This window comes from Bidens hawaiensis, unplaced genomic scaffold (genome assembly GCF_021521415.1).
Source record: "Bidens hawaiensis isolate Kalapana, Puna unplaced genomic scaffold, B.hawaiensis_p1.1 tig00000055_1, whole genome shotgun sequence".
NCBI classification, from domain to species: Eukaryota; Viridiplantae; Streptophyta; class Magnoliopsida; order Asterales; family Asteraceae; genus Bidens; species Bidens hawaiensis.
Genome location: NW_027491016.1, coordinates 2193510 through 2207399, shown reverse-complemented (window position 1 = coordinate 2207399; position 13890 = coordinate 2193510). Strand labels below are relative to the sequence as shown.

The 13890-nt window shown below is 35.2% G+C and overlaps 1 pseudogene across 1 annotated transcript; it reads left to right on the top strand.

Annotated features, from left to right (window-relative positions):
* The first annotated feature begins 1655 nt into the window (after positions 1-1655).
* LOC143551163 (ubiquitin C-terminal hydrolase 12-like) lies at positions 1656-12498 on the top strand (annotated as a pseudogene). Its single transcript, XR_013138458.1, has 31 exons — positions 1656-1719; positions 2015-2084; positions 2730-2877; positions 2958-3115; positions 5339-5604; positions 5687-5905; positions 5982-6090; positions 6165-6280; positions 6389-6487; positions 6689-6798; positions 7240-7314; positions 7851-8162; positions 8244-8324; positions 8414-8533; positions 9214-9336; positions 9556-9633; positions 9773-9861; positions 9979-10087; positions 10170-10238; positions 10327-10437; positions 10537-10592; positions 10687-10864; positions 10949-11050; positions 11140-11211; positions 11285-11350; positions 11434-11499; positions 11621-11704; positions 11791-11907; positions 11999-12073; positions 12164-12250; positions 12326-12498. The product of XR_013138458.1 is annotated as a ubiquitin C-terminal hydrolase 12-like (transcript).
* Positions 12499-13890: the final 1392 nt, after the last annotated feature.

Genomic DNA, 13890 nt, shown 5'->3' with positions numbered 1-13890 from the left:
ACGTTTAGTATCATTTTTTTTACTTTGTATGATAATTTTCCCTAAATTATAAACGTGCTCCATTTTATAAAATAAAAAATATCTATCTAAATGGAAAGTTCCCACTTCCCACCTCTAGGATATTATTAATGCTAAAGACAACATGGAGCATCTTATACCAACCCAGTGACCCACTCGCCATCATTTTAGAAAATATAATCCATGGTCCATAAGTTATTAATTTATTATCATCAGTATTTATCATTTAAATGAGTTCCATTGCATTTTGTCTTGCATGTACGTTGAAAAGAAACTAAAAATCAACATTGTTGTTGATCGATCAATGGGTTATTCCCTTTATCATGATTAGTATTGTTATTAATTCATGATATTAGCATTACGAGAAACTATATGATAATATCAATATGCATGTTAGTTATCAGTTAATAACTCGACTCAAAACAGTCGACCACTAGGGAGGAGGGCACCATTTAACACATTAAGATACCATTTGACAAAATACAATTTGTTAACTATTTCTTTATTTTTTTTAATGACAAATGTTACTTTACCTCCACTCAATGTTTTAAAAACCGTTTTTTTCCTCGTACTGGATTGGGTTTAAAAATGGTAAAACCGGTTGAACCGGGTTATACTGGGAGGTTCAACCGGTTGAATAGTTTCCCTTATAATTTCCTATAAATGCAACTTCAACTCCAAAAATTACCTTAAAGTAATGATTCCATAACAAAAAATAATCTAAAAGTTAATCCATACTAAAAAAATAATTCAAAAACACTCAATTTTTAAAAAAATAGTCCTAAAGTTTACACGCTTGATGCTAATTGCAGTAATGTTGATAAAATATGGGCCGCAAATATTGAAAATTTCTCAGACTTAAAACCGGTTTGCTGGTAGAAACCGGTATTTTAGAAAAAAAAAACCACCGGTCCGATATTCTAGCAAACCGGCCAAAAATACCGGACTCAAAATACCGGCCTCTTGTGCGAAATCCGGTTTAACCGGTTCAAACGGCCGGTTTGAACCGGTTTTTAAAACACTGCTTAAATCTTAAATTACATCATAATAATTTGCTCCTTGCTTGAGATTAAACCTAAGACTTCTCATCTAAGAATTTCACACCTCGATCTTTCATCTGGGCTAGTCCAACAATGACAATAAATTATTTATTGGCTATTGGTGGAACATTATGTAACAAATTCCTTGTATTAAGACACAATTGACTACTCTTTAGTTGTTTAACTATGTTGGTTGTTTGTATCATTAACCGATTTACTGAACCGGTTAACCGAACCGAAACCGGCCAAAACCTACCAAAAACCGGCCAAAACCGAACCGAAACCGATCGTAACATGGTAAGAAACCGGCTTCAACATGAATCAAAACCGATCATAAACCGGTTTTGACTTTTGTTGACCAAACCAAACCGGTTTTAACTTTTAACCCAAACCGGTTTTGAGTTTTAAACCAGTTTGTGCACGCACCTCTACCGGTTGCCTTACAAAAATTCAGTATAACCGGTTCAACGTACATACTGGGTTTTTAAAACGTTGCCCCATTGTGTCTAAATCCAAAATCTATTAATCTGAAATCGAAACCACTTTTTTATACACAGTGTCCGTCTCAAAATTACATCCAGCTATCATCACCGCCGATACGCTCAGCACCATTTTCAATCTCCCGCCGATGACGCTCATGACTCCTCCTCCTCCCATCGATGTATAATAATATTTCACATCTTTCTCACTTATTCATTCCTCACACACACACATATATACATACACACATCTTAATATCCATACCTACTGTTTTAACTATTAATAATTACTTCCACATACTCACTCAATCGAGCTGTGATCTCGTTGAAGATCAAATTAATATACGTTAATTCGATGTTAAGTGGCTTCGATTTTGTGATTTTGGGGGAACTCGTCATTTCTAGGGTTTTGATCTGGAAGGTTCTAGAAATTGGTGCCAGATCTAATTAATTTGTTTCGTTGATTTGCTTTTGCAGGCTGAGGAGGACGAGATGCTAGTTCCGCATTCCGATTTCGCTGCACCGGATGGACCACAACCGATGGAAGGTACAGGTTTTTTTATTTTTATTTTTGTTGAATTTGCTGTGTGTATTGTTGATGCCTATATGGAAATTGCTATAGTGAATTGCTGTGCTGGTTTGTTTTTCAAATCTTATTAACGTGAGTAGGGCTGTAATCGAAACGAACCAAACAATTTGTTCGGTTCGCTAGTTCACGGTTACCTAACCGAGCAGTTCACGAATGGACATAAATAAACAAAGACAATGTTTTATTTGATTTGGCTTAACCGAGAATGGTCAGTGCCAATGGTTCGGTCTGGCTACCAGTTTGTGTTGGTGGTGTTTATTTAACATACATTCATATTCATATCTTAGTATACATATTTGTTGATCACATAATACTCATATCTAATTTTGTTATATAGTTAATCATTTTGCTTGAACATGTTTGATAAGATTAGAAAAATTTATTAACAAAAATCTTTAATGAACAAACATTAACGAACACGCTATCGAGCGTTCATGAACATCGCCTCTGTTTGTGTTCGTTCATTTAGTTAATCGAACGAAATCTCTTGTTCATGTTCGTTCATTTACTAAATGAACGGAAATACAAACTTCCCCGCCGAACAGTATACTGAGCGTTCGGTTTGTTTACAGCCTTAAACAGAGTAATGTTGTTTTTTTCCAGCTACACCAGCAGAAGCTCCCAATGTTGTTGATGCACCAACTGTTGATGATCCACCGTCAGCACGGTTCACGTGGACTATAGAAAATTTTTCGAGGTTGAATTCGAAAAAGATATACTCAGATGTTTTCTTTGTTGGAGGCTATAAATGGTATGCTGATTGTTTGGTTTTTAATGTAATATGTTATTATGTTGTAGTTTGATTTTGTGACATGGTGTTTTAATGGACAGGCGAGTTCTCATATTTCCAAAAGGAAACAATGTTGACCATCTGTCGATGTACCTTGATGTTGCTGATTCCTCAACGCTGCCATATGGTTGGAGTAGATATGCTCAATTCAGCTTGGCTGTGGTTAATCAAATACATAACAAGTTCACAGTTAGAAAAGGTAAAGCTTTTATCACAGTTTTTTTTTATGTAAGCAGACTTCCATGGTTTTTCTCTTTCTTTCTACATATTCTTTATATAGGTATAAAATACAAAACTGGAAAAAGCAAATATAAAGCTGTAAAAGTAGAAATTGGTCAATAATATGAAACTTAGAGACAATTCCAGACTGTTTGTTCAAATGCTATGCACAATATACCAGAGAAATTACATACAATGTTCAGTCATGTAGTTTGGTCCTTTGGTCTTATTGTGCTTTTTGAGTAATTTTTTGTCTGTTTTGGACTCTTGGTGGTTATGGCATTACATATCCGCTTCCAGTAGTACGGTGGCTGTTTTGTTTAGAAAATAACCATACGCATTTAAAGATTTAAGCATATACACAGACCCCAGGAGATTAGAGGAAAAGGAATAAGTTGGGTAAGACGCATCAGCGTTTTTTCCATGTGGCTGGATTGTTGGAATGGCTATAGTATATTTGTAGCAGCTGCTCAGACAAGTGTCTAACAAGCTCCATGTAAAATCCTGGCTTCTCCTAGCCCACCGGCGGCTCTTTATGATGTGTAAGTTCTCATAATTTCTACAGAAATTGTGTACCCTTTCATCAGTCTTCTTAGGTTGTGAAGCCCAATAAATCGGGTGGCCGACTGTGGTAAAGAAATGGACAGAGATGGATTGGGATGTTGACTTCTGGGTTTGATGCTCAATAAGTTACTATAATTATTGTAAAAATTGGTATGTCGGTAGACCTTTACCCTCATGAAAGTGGGCATTAACTCATTGCACAGATTGCAAAAACTGACAAAGAAGACAAATTTTCTATTTCTAGCATAGCGTAAGTGATTTTTGCAGGTCTTGAATCATGTCAGGTACACGGTATCTAGAGAGCACAACCAACTAGGTTCTCCTTGGAGATCGAGGCTATGTGTCCCAACATCTGTTTAGAAAGGTGTATTTAAACATCTTCTCACTTATATCAAGAGCTATTTCAGATGGAGAATAATTGGGAAGCTGAAAACCCCCTGGATAATGATTGTTTATACGTATGGCATGCCGTGTCGAAGCCATTCTGGCATTTTATAACATGCCAAGAGGAGAGTTTTTGGTAAACAATCTTATGTGTACATGCTGAATCTTTTGATGCATTCGCCGGTTGTTGTGAGAATCATGTGAGGATGAAGATTCTTTTGTCTTGTTTTGGATTTAAAGGGTCATGTTAATGCAATGAGGGGCTCTTTTTGCAGCTTTACAAAGTCTTGAAGGGGAAATTAATCATGTTTGCATGCCCTCCTGATTTCATAGTTTATAATTTTAGGATATCATTTGCAGCAAGCACTTTTATATGCTTGGTAAGTCAAAACAAGCTTGAGAAGAGATTAAGTGATATAAGATCTGTGTGTTGCCTTCACTCATTCAGAATGAGAAGACTTTTTGGCTATCATTAAGAAACCAAATAATTTGGGTTTATGATGAACTGTTAGTTTTTACCTATTCACTTTTAAGAGCAAGAACATATGCATGAAAGTGAACACATCCAATAAAAGGGAAAAGGAAGTTATAATATTGTTGCTAACATTGCTGCTTTTAATGCCCACATTAGCTACATCTAGTCAAGAGAAACACACTCTGCATAATATGCTAAACTTTCATGCACAATGGCATCAAAGATGGACACATGACTGTAATTACTTTCTAGCTGAAGAAGTTGGCGTTTGCTATCACCGATGTTAGTTATGCATTTTGTGGATCATAGATGGTCCACATGTCTGAAAACTGACTTTGTAAGTCTTTACTAGGAAAAAAACCTGACGCATGTGCTAGGTTTACAAATCAACCAAATTATCTGTTTATAAAATTTCTGGTCTTAAAAGCTTTTATTAATGAATGAAGAAAATAGTACAACATATGAGGTCTATTTATGATTTTATTCACACAGTTCATATATTTACTTGTATTTGATTTTCTGACGAGTTATGATATGGCATACATTCTTCTACTTAAAATGAAAAAAAGAATGTCTCTCGTTGATATTATTCTGGGCTGAAAAATCAGATTAAATGGACACTTTTTATCAGTTTATTATTTGTGGCATGCTGTAATATTCAAAAACATAATTATTGTTATTTCAGATGCTCTCAGTCTCTTTTGTATTCTCTTGTTTTTATATATCCTGCATTGTTGGGTATTCAACATACTGATATTTGGGAATTTCTTCATACTGCAGATACCCAACACCAGTTTAATTCACGAGAGAGTGATTGGGGTTTCACTTCATTTATGCCTCTAAGCGAGCTTTATGATCCCAGCAAAGGCTATCTTATGAATGACACATGCATAGTTGAAGCTGATGTGGCAGTCCGGAAGGTTGTTGATTACTGGGCACATGATTCAAAGAAGGAGACTGGTTATGTTGGCCTTAAAAATCAAGGTGCAACTTGCTATATGAACTCCTTGCTACAGACATTATACCATATCCCGTATTTCAGGAAGGTTGGTGATCTTAGTAAATCAATCAATTCAATCACATATAGCATTTGAAGAAAAACATTTACATTATACCTTGTTTATCCAGGCTGTGTATCATATGCCAACAACTGAAAATGATATGCCATCAGGGAGTATTCCTCTTGCTTTGCAGAGCTTATTTTACAAGCTTCAGTATAGTGACACAAGTGTTGCCACAAAAGAGTTGACTAAGTCTTTTGGCTGGGATACATATGATTCTTTTATGCAGCATGATGTTCAAGAACTAAATCGAGTTCTCTGTGAGAAACTTGAAGACAAAATGAAGGTATAGGTTTATTTCATTAGTTGTTACCAAACTTGAATATTGTTTCTTGTTGATAACACATATTGTACTTGTACAGGGAACTGTTGTGGAGGGTACAATTCAGCAGTTATTTGAAGGACACCATATGAACTATATTGAATGTATAAATGTTGACTACAAGTCAACAAGAAAGGAGTCTTTTTATGGTAGAAATCTCACTTAAGAGTTGACAGTTTCTGTATAGACTTCTGATTTTGTACTAATCTATATATTATGTCAGATCTTCAGCTTGATGTCAAAGGTTGCCGTGACGTGTATGCTTCATTTGACAAGTATGTTGAAGTAGAAAGTCTTGAAGGCGACAACAAATATCATGCTGAACAACATGGGCTTCAGGTTGGATGCAGAACATGCGCTATGATGCTGCATTTTTTTTTGTCTTTTAGTTTTCTGTATACTATTTTCTTGGTTTTAACAAGTCATCCTGTGAATATGGCCTTTCAGGATGCAAGGAAGGGTGTTCTGTTCATTGATTTCCCACCTGTTCTTCAACTCCAGTTAAAACGTTTTGAATATGATTTCATGCGAGACACAATGGTGAAGGTCAGTCGCTCATAATAACAGTTTATTTTGCCATATATGTATAATGACTTTGAGCTTGATTCAACTTATGGTACTTGTACTATCGATGGTGCCCCAATTTTGTTTATATCACATTTACAATGAGGATTATAGCAGAAGGCTAATTACTAAATCAGTTATCTCTTCTGGGATTTTTTTTATGTAAACCTGTCGACTATCCAGATAAATGACCGGTATGAATTCCCCTTGCAACTGGATCTTGACAGAGAAAATGGGAAGTATTTGTCACCACAGGCAGACAGAAGTGTTCGCAACCTTTATACACTTCACAGGTACCAGTTTCTATTTGCACTATTTCCTTCCTAGTTTAGAAGTAAGTTGGCCTTTCTGTTTTATACAAAATCATTAGCCATATGCTATTTTGAACTTTTAAAATCATATGTTTTCACTTTTCATCTAAAGCATGTGGTTTGAGGCAATTTTGAAAAAAAAGCATATTGTGCTTTGTGAGTTAATGTTGAAATGAAAATCAACATTAAAATTGGGGAGATGATTCCTTAATGCAAGTTACTATGAAAGGGTGTTCTTTATTCCAATCTATTTTTATATTTTCTTTAATTACAATCAATTGCTTAACGCAACATTAAATTGCTTTGAGGGAAACACTTTCTAGTTCTCCAACGAATTGGACACATTATTCTCATTTTTTATGTTCCACATTTTATTGATACTAATTTTCTGATGATTTTTGGTCCAATATCATTTTTATGCAGTGTGTTGGTTCACAGCGGTGGGGTACATGGCGGGCATTATTATGCTTACATTCGGCCAACGCTTTCTGATCAATGGTATGTAAAGTTTATCACATTCACCAAATTATTTGTGAGCTTGTGTTGTTTGTCATCCGTGTTGTCTTTTTTTTCCCACATACTTCCATTTACTTCTGTTATTATTTGCTCATTTACGTGCATGCGTTCTTTGTGAAGTTGATTACATATTCATCTGAATGAAGTGATCTGAAAAAGAGATAATAATCTGTCAGCCATGATGTATTTTTGTTAACCTCCTATTTACCAAGTCATTGTTTCAGTGATCATGGGTTCTTTCACTGTTTCATTAAAATCAAGTAGATTACATATTCCTCTGAATGAAGTTATCTGAAAAAGAGAGAATAGTTTGTTTGTTTGCAGCCATGATGTTTTTTTGTTAATCCCTTTCTGTTTACCAAGTCATTGTTTCAGTCATCATCTGTTCTTTCACTGTTTCATTAAAGTCAAGTTTGATACAATCTGTAATTTTATCATGATATGAGTGTATGGATTGTTATTTAGTTTATAGGTTATCGTATTTTATTTTGATTTTACAGAAGTTGATTTTACTGTAGGTTTAAGTTTGATGATGAGCGTGTTACCAAAGAAGACATGAAGAGGGCATTGGATGAACAGTATGGAGGAGAAGAGGTGACTTGACAGATAACTTGTTATGGTTTATACAAAAGTTTCTATACTATTTAATGTGAACTCATGTCAGAAGATCTTGTGTGTTACAGTTACCTCAAGCAAACCCTGGGTTCAACAATTCTCCATTTAAATTTACGAAGTATTCAAATGCATATATGCTTGTGTATATACGTGAAAGTGACAAGGAGAAAATAATCTGTAATGTGGACGAAAAGGATATTGCAGAGCACCTGAGAGTAAAATATTTAAGCTTTTAATATAGATTCTTTTTCTGCCTTCGTACCCAACAAACTATATTAAACTTTGTCCTCTTTCAGGTAAGGTTGAAAAAGGAACAAGAAGAAAAGGAGCAAAAAAGAAAAGAGAAAGCAGAGGCTCATTTATATACAGTTATAAAGGTTAAAAGTTTACCAAGCCCTTTTTGAATTATTACATTGTTTTTCAGAAAACCATTTTCTTAACCTACCTTGTAACTTAACATGATTAGGTTGCTAGAGATCAGGACCTTCATGAACAGATAGGAAAAGATATTTATTTTGATCTAGTAGATCATGACAAAGTTCGTAGCTTCCGTATCCAAAAACAAACATCGTTTGCCCTTTTCAAGGTAATATATCTATCTTATATTTCTTTATAGCAGAATTAGTACCGTTTTTTGATTGCTATAATCATCACCAGTGGTTGCTGCAACAAGTTATACATGGATTGAACTCTACATGTCTCCTGTCTGTTTGTTTAATTTAAAAGTTAAAATTAGCTTGTGCTAGTAAGTTATAGTTACAGACACAATATCATTATGCTCTTGTCTCACAAAAATTGCAACATCCATTACTAGAAATGTTTGAATTGTTGAACACGTTCAATTACCTACATTGTGATCGTTGTTATGGATTAGATTGAAATGATCTTGTCAATTAAAAGTTTAAAACATCAAATTGACATAGTTAGAGTTTAAAGATTATTAATATATCATAGTTATCTAAGAGTTATTGGTGATTTTATGTGAAGCTCTCATTATGTTCGAAAATTTTCAATTGTAAATATAAGTCAAGTTGGTATAGTTGGAGTTTACAGGCTATTATCATAGTTATCTAAGAATTACTTGTGATGTTATTTGAAGTTCTCATTTTGTTAAAAAATGTCTTGTTGTAATTAAGCTGATTGACACTGTTGTAAATGTCTAATGGAAATATATATACATGTATATTAAACGGAAACCACCACCAACTATGCATGCATCATCTTGATACTTTTTAGTTATATTTCATCATACATTTCTATTTTCAGGAAGATGTAGCCAAAGAATTGGGTATTCCCGTGCAATATCAACGTTTCTGGCTATGGGCAAAGCGCCAAAATCACACTTACCGTCCCAATCGTCCACTGACACCTCAAGAAGAAGCTCAGTCTGTATGTACTTATTATTTAGCATGTTACCTTCTACATCCTTTTCTTTTGTTCTTAATTGTTGTTTCTTATGGCATACCAAGTTCACAACTAGCTAGATAAAGTTAACAATTTCTTTTTTGGGAAAAGCTTTGTTAGTAATTTATTTTTGTTTGTAGTCTCCCTCTCTCTTCTTTGGGCTATATCAGTGAGTATTGACATGGCAAATTGATTTTGGTTCAGGTTGGACATTTGAAAGAGGTGTCAAATAAGGCTAACAATGCTGAGCTTAAGTTGTTTTTGGAAGTAGAACTTGGACAGGTATACCCTTGTGGCGAATTCTTTCTTATTGAACTGTTGATAGATGCTAATGATCCAACACCTCATTGTAGCATACAGTATATATTATATACACTTTTTGTTTACTTCTCAAGCATGATGGTCTGCATTATCTATATAGGATCTACGCCCTGTCTCTCCACCTGTGAAAAGTAAAGAGGAGATTCTACTTTTCTTCAAACTTTATGATCCTTTGAAGGAAGAACTTCGGTATCTATTCTTTCTGTGGGAATTTGTCTATTTCTCAGTGACATTTCTACCTCAAATGTTACTGACCATATTAGCATTGTATATTACATCATCATAATTATCTCATCCACATGCAAGGTTTGTTGGGCGACTCTCTGTGAAGGCTACTGGAAAGCCAATGGAAATACTGGCAAAGCTAAATGCGGTGGCGGGCTTCCCACCTGATGAAGAAATTGAACTATTTGAGGTTTCTATTTCACATTTTGTTAAAGTTTTATTTTCTTGTAGATCTTTTTGGCTGTTGCCTTCATATTCTTTCTTGAACACAGGAAATTAAGTTTGAGCCCAATGTTATGTGTGAACATGTTGACAAGAAACTAACTTTTAGGGGAAGCCAGGTATGTTTTCTGAAGCTGTGTCTGATATCATTATCGCGCTTTTCGTATCTCATTACAAGCATGTGTTTCTTTTATTATGGCTTTATAGCTTGAAGATGGAGATATCATTTGCTTTCAGAAACCTCTTAAGGTTGAAAGTGCAGAAGCATGCCGTTATCCTGATGTTCCCTCTTTTCTGGAGTATGTTCACAATCGTCAGGTATATTTGAATGTTTCTTTTTATAGGTATTTGTGTGTATGATTAAGAAGAATGTTACAACCCAATTTGGTACATTACATAATTATGTATGGTGCATAGGTTGTACGATTTCGTTCACTGGAGAAACCCGAGGAGGATGAGTTTTCTCTGGAACTGTGAGTCCCTTGATATTGTTGATTTTGACTTCATCCCCCCTGGTCAAAGTTTCAGTTCTCATTCTTGACTTGACCTTTTCTGTGTTTATTTCAGGTCAAAACTCAACAATTATGATAATGTGGTGGAAAGACTTGCTCGCCATCTAAACTTAGATGATCCTTCTAAAATCAGGCTTACATCTCACAACTGTTATTCTCAACAACCTAAACCTCAGCCAATCAAGTATCGTGGAGTGGAACATCTATCAGACATGCTGGCTCACTACAATCAGGTATATTTATTGCTTTCCAAAAGGACTAATCAATTGGCATTTGAAACAGTTACTTAGTAATCTTACCTTATCTTTTTGTTGCAGACTTCTGATATTTTGTATTATGAAGTATTAGATATCCCTCTGCCAGAACTTCAAGGCCTAAAAACTCTAAAAGTTGCTTTTCATCATGCTACTAAAGATGAAGTACCTAGCTACAGCCAGTCTCTCTCTTTTATGTTTAACTATTCTTTTATCTTTTTGCTGACATGTGATGATTTTTAACTAATTGGTAGGTGGTAATTCATACTATTAGACTCCCAAAGCAAAGCACAGTAGGGGATGTAATCAATGATCTTAAGACCAAAGTAAGTATAGAAAACTTTTTTCAGATTGCTATATATTTTAAATAATGGTTAATCGTTAATTGTTGTGGAACAGGTTGAGTTGTCTAATCCAAATGCAGAACTTCGCCTACTTGAGGTTTTCTACCACAAAATCTACAAGGTATGTGATATTTCCATGTTCATAGGGAGTTGGGTATATGAACCTCATTATTAATTTCTTACCACATGTTACCATATATGCAGATTTTCCCTCTGAACGAAAAAATTGAGAATATCAATGATCAATACTGGATGTTACGAGCTGAGGAGGTATATATTAAATGTTGCACCATATTTATGTTTTTCACATGTTATTTGAGTTTATACTGTTGAGTTTTTGGTGTTATAATGATTGTTTTCTGCAAGCATTCTAAGATTAGTTTACTTACAGGTTCCAGAAGAAGAAAAGGATCTAGGTCCTCTGGATCGTCTAATTCACGTTTACCATTTTACGAAAGACACAACTCAGAATCAGGTGGTTTGCGTTTATGGCTACAAATTCAGTTATATTTGCAGTTAATACTAAATAGTTAATACTTACATGTTTATTGCTTTAAGCAGCAGGTCCAGAACTTTGGGGAACCATTCTTCCTGGTAATTCGTGAGGGTGAAACATTAGCTGAAGTTAAAGTAAAGATACAGAAGAAGTTACAGGTTCCAGATGAGGAGTTTTCCAAGGTATACTATACACCATTCTTTTTATCCTTTCTAATCAGTTTTGATATTATTTCTAACTTTATATTTCATTTTGGAACTTGTAACACGTCAGTGGAAGTTTGCATTTCTGTCTTTGGGACGACCCACCTACCTTCAGGACTCTGATATCGTCTCTAGTCGTTTTCAGGTCTGTATATTTCCTTCAAGAATAACAGTTACAAAATAATTTGGCGTTTTTATGTCTTAACTGGACATATTTGCCCCCTTCTAATTTCAGAGAAGAGACGTCTATGGTGCTTGGGAACAATACCTGGGATTGGAGCACTCTGACAATTCACCCAAGAGGTCTTATGCTGCAAATCAGGTACATATATTGCTTGCTTGTTTTAGTGTCTTGGTTTAGTTGTTTCGGTTGCTAATGCAACCATGGTTTTTGCAGAACCGTCACACATTTGAGAAACCGGTTAGAATTTACAATTAAGTTATATGGTGAGGACTGTGGGCAAGTTATGTGTATGGGGGGAAGAATGAATCAAATTACATGAACCGAGAATGCAAGCATAATCAGACAATGATCCTTCTGGTAGTTGTGTAATTCTTTGTGAAAAAAGGTAGCAGATCATGAGAATGCAAGCATAATCAGACAATGATCCTTCTGGTAGTTGTGTAATTCTTTGTGAAAAAAGGTAGCAGATCATATAGAAGTGCGTACTGTGTAGCATCCTCCTTCAGGTGATGTAGTTTAGGTTATATATTCCCCTCACCCGTTTTTTATTTCTGTATCTTAGACCACCATGCATAAGTTTTGGGTTCCAATTGTATAGAGGTATAGCTTGTGTTCTTTGACTTCAATTTACCCGTTCTATATTGTGATTTTATTATACAAAACTAGATATATGAGATTTCTGTCTAAAGATTTGAGTATGTGACGAGACATGGATGATGCCTGTGGTGTATGCGATGATACTAGCAAGTAGGCTCATTGAGATATTTAATCGAAACACTTTTTAGTAAATCACGTCTGTTTCTTATATTTGGCTCAACACTTGATGGCGATCAATCTAAGAACGATAACCATCGATCAATGTGGTCTACAACATCAGCATTCATTTGTTATGAATCACTGACTCGAACCATTTTGGCAGCCCTTTTGACCTTCCCTTCTTTACAAAGTGAAGTGAATCAATATCTTGTGAACTACTCAATCCCATCTTTCCACGTATTTGTATTACGCAAACCATGGATCAATGAGTTTTACAAGCCACTTTCGTTTTAAACATCCATGAATACACCCTGCATCAGTCGTATACACAAGTACATGTGTATACACAAGTATACACAAGTAGACGTGCACAAAAAAAACCGGTTCCGGAACCTAACCGGTGGAACCGAACTGGAACCGGTTCCAGTTCCAACCCGGTTGGAACAATACCCGGTTTGGGTATTTTTGTACCCGAAAATCGGGACCGGTTCTACTATATATATTTCAGTACCGGTTCCTACCCGGTTCCTACCCGGTTCTTATTTGGAACCGGTTCGGGTCGTACCCGGAAAAACCGGTTCCGACGGGTTTTTTTTCAAGGGTCAAACAAAAAGTCAAACTAGCCGTTGGAACCGGTTCCAACGGTAATATAGCCGTTGGAACCGGTTTTTGGGCCAAACCTATATATAACTTGTTTCCATTACTTGTTTCACCACCAAACTCAAAAACAAACTAAAATACTACTCCTTTAGCAAACCCGTTCCTTTACCCGACCATCCAACAAAATATTATTATGGCACCCATCAAAACATTTTATTTATTTAAAAACTAACTATTACAAACATTATTAAAACATAAACGATACTAAACATAACAACTAAAACATAAAAAACAAAGTCCGTCGTTTTAATCCGGGAATACTTATTTTTGGGTTGTAGAGCCGGACGACTCTCCCACTTCCTTTTTTTTATCTTCCAATCTTCTTTTCTCTCGACAATACTTATTCGTATGTTTTCGTAATG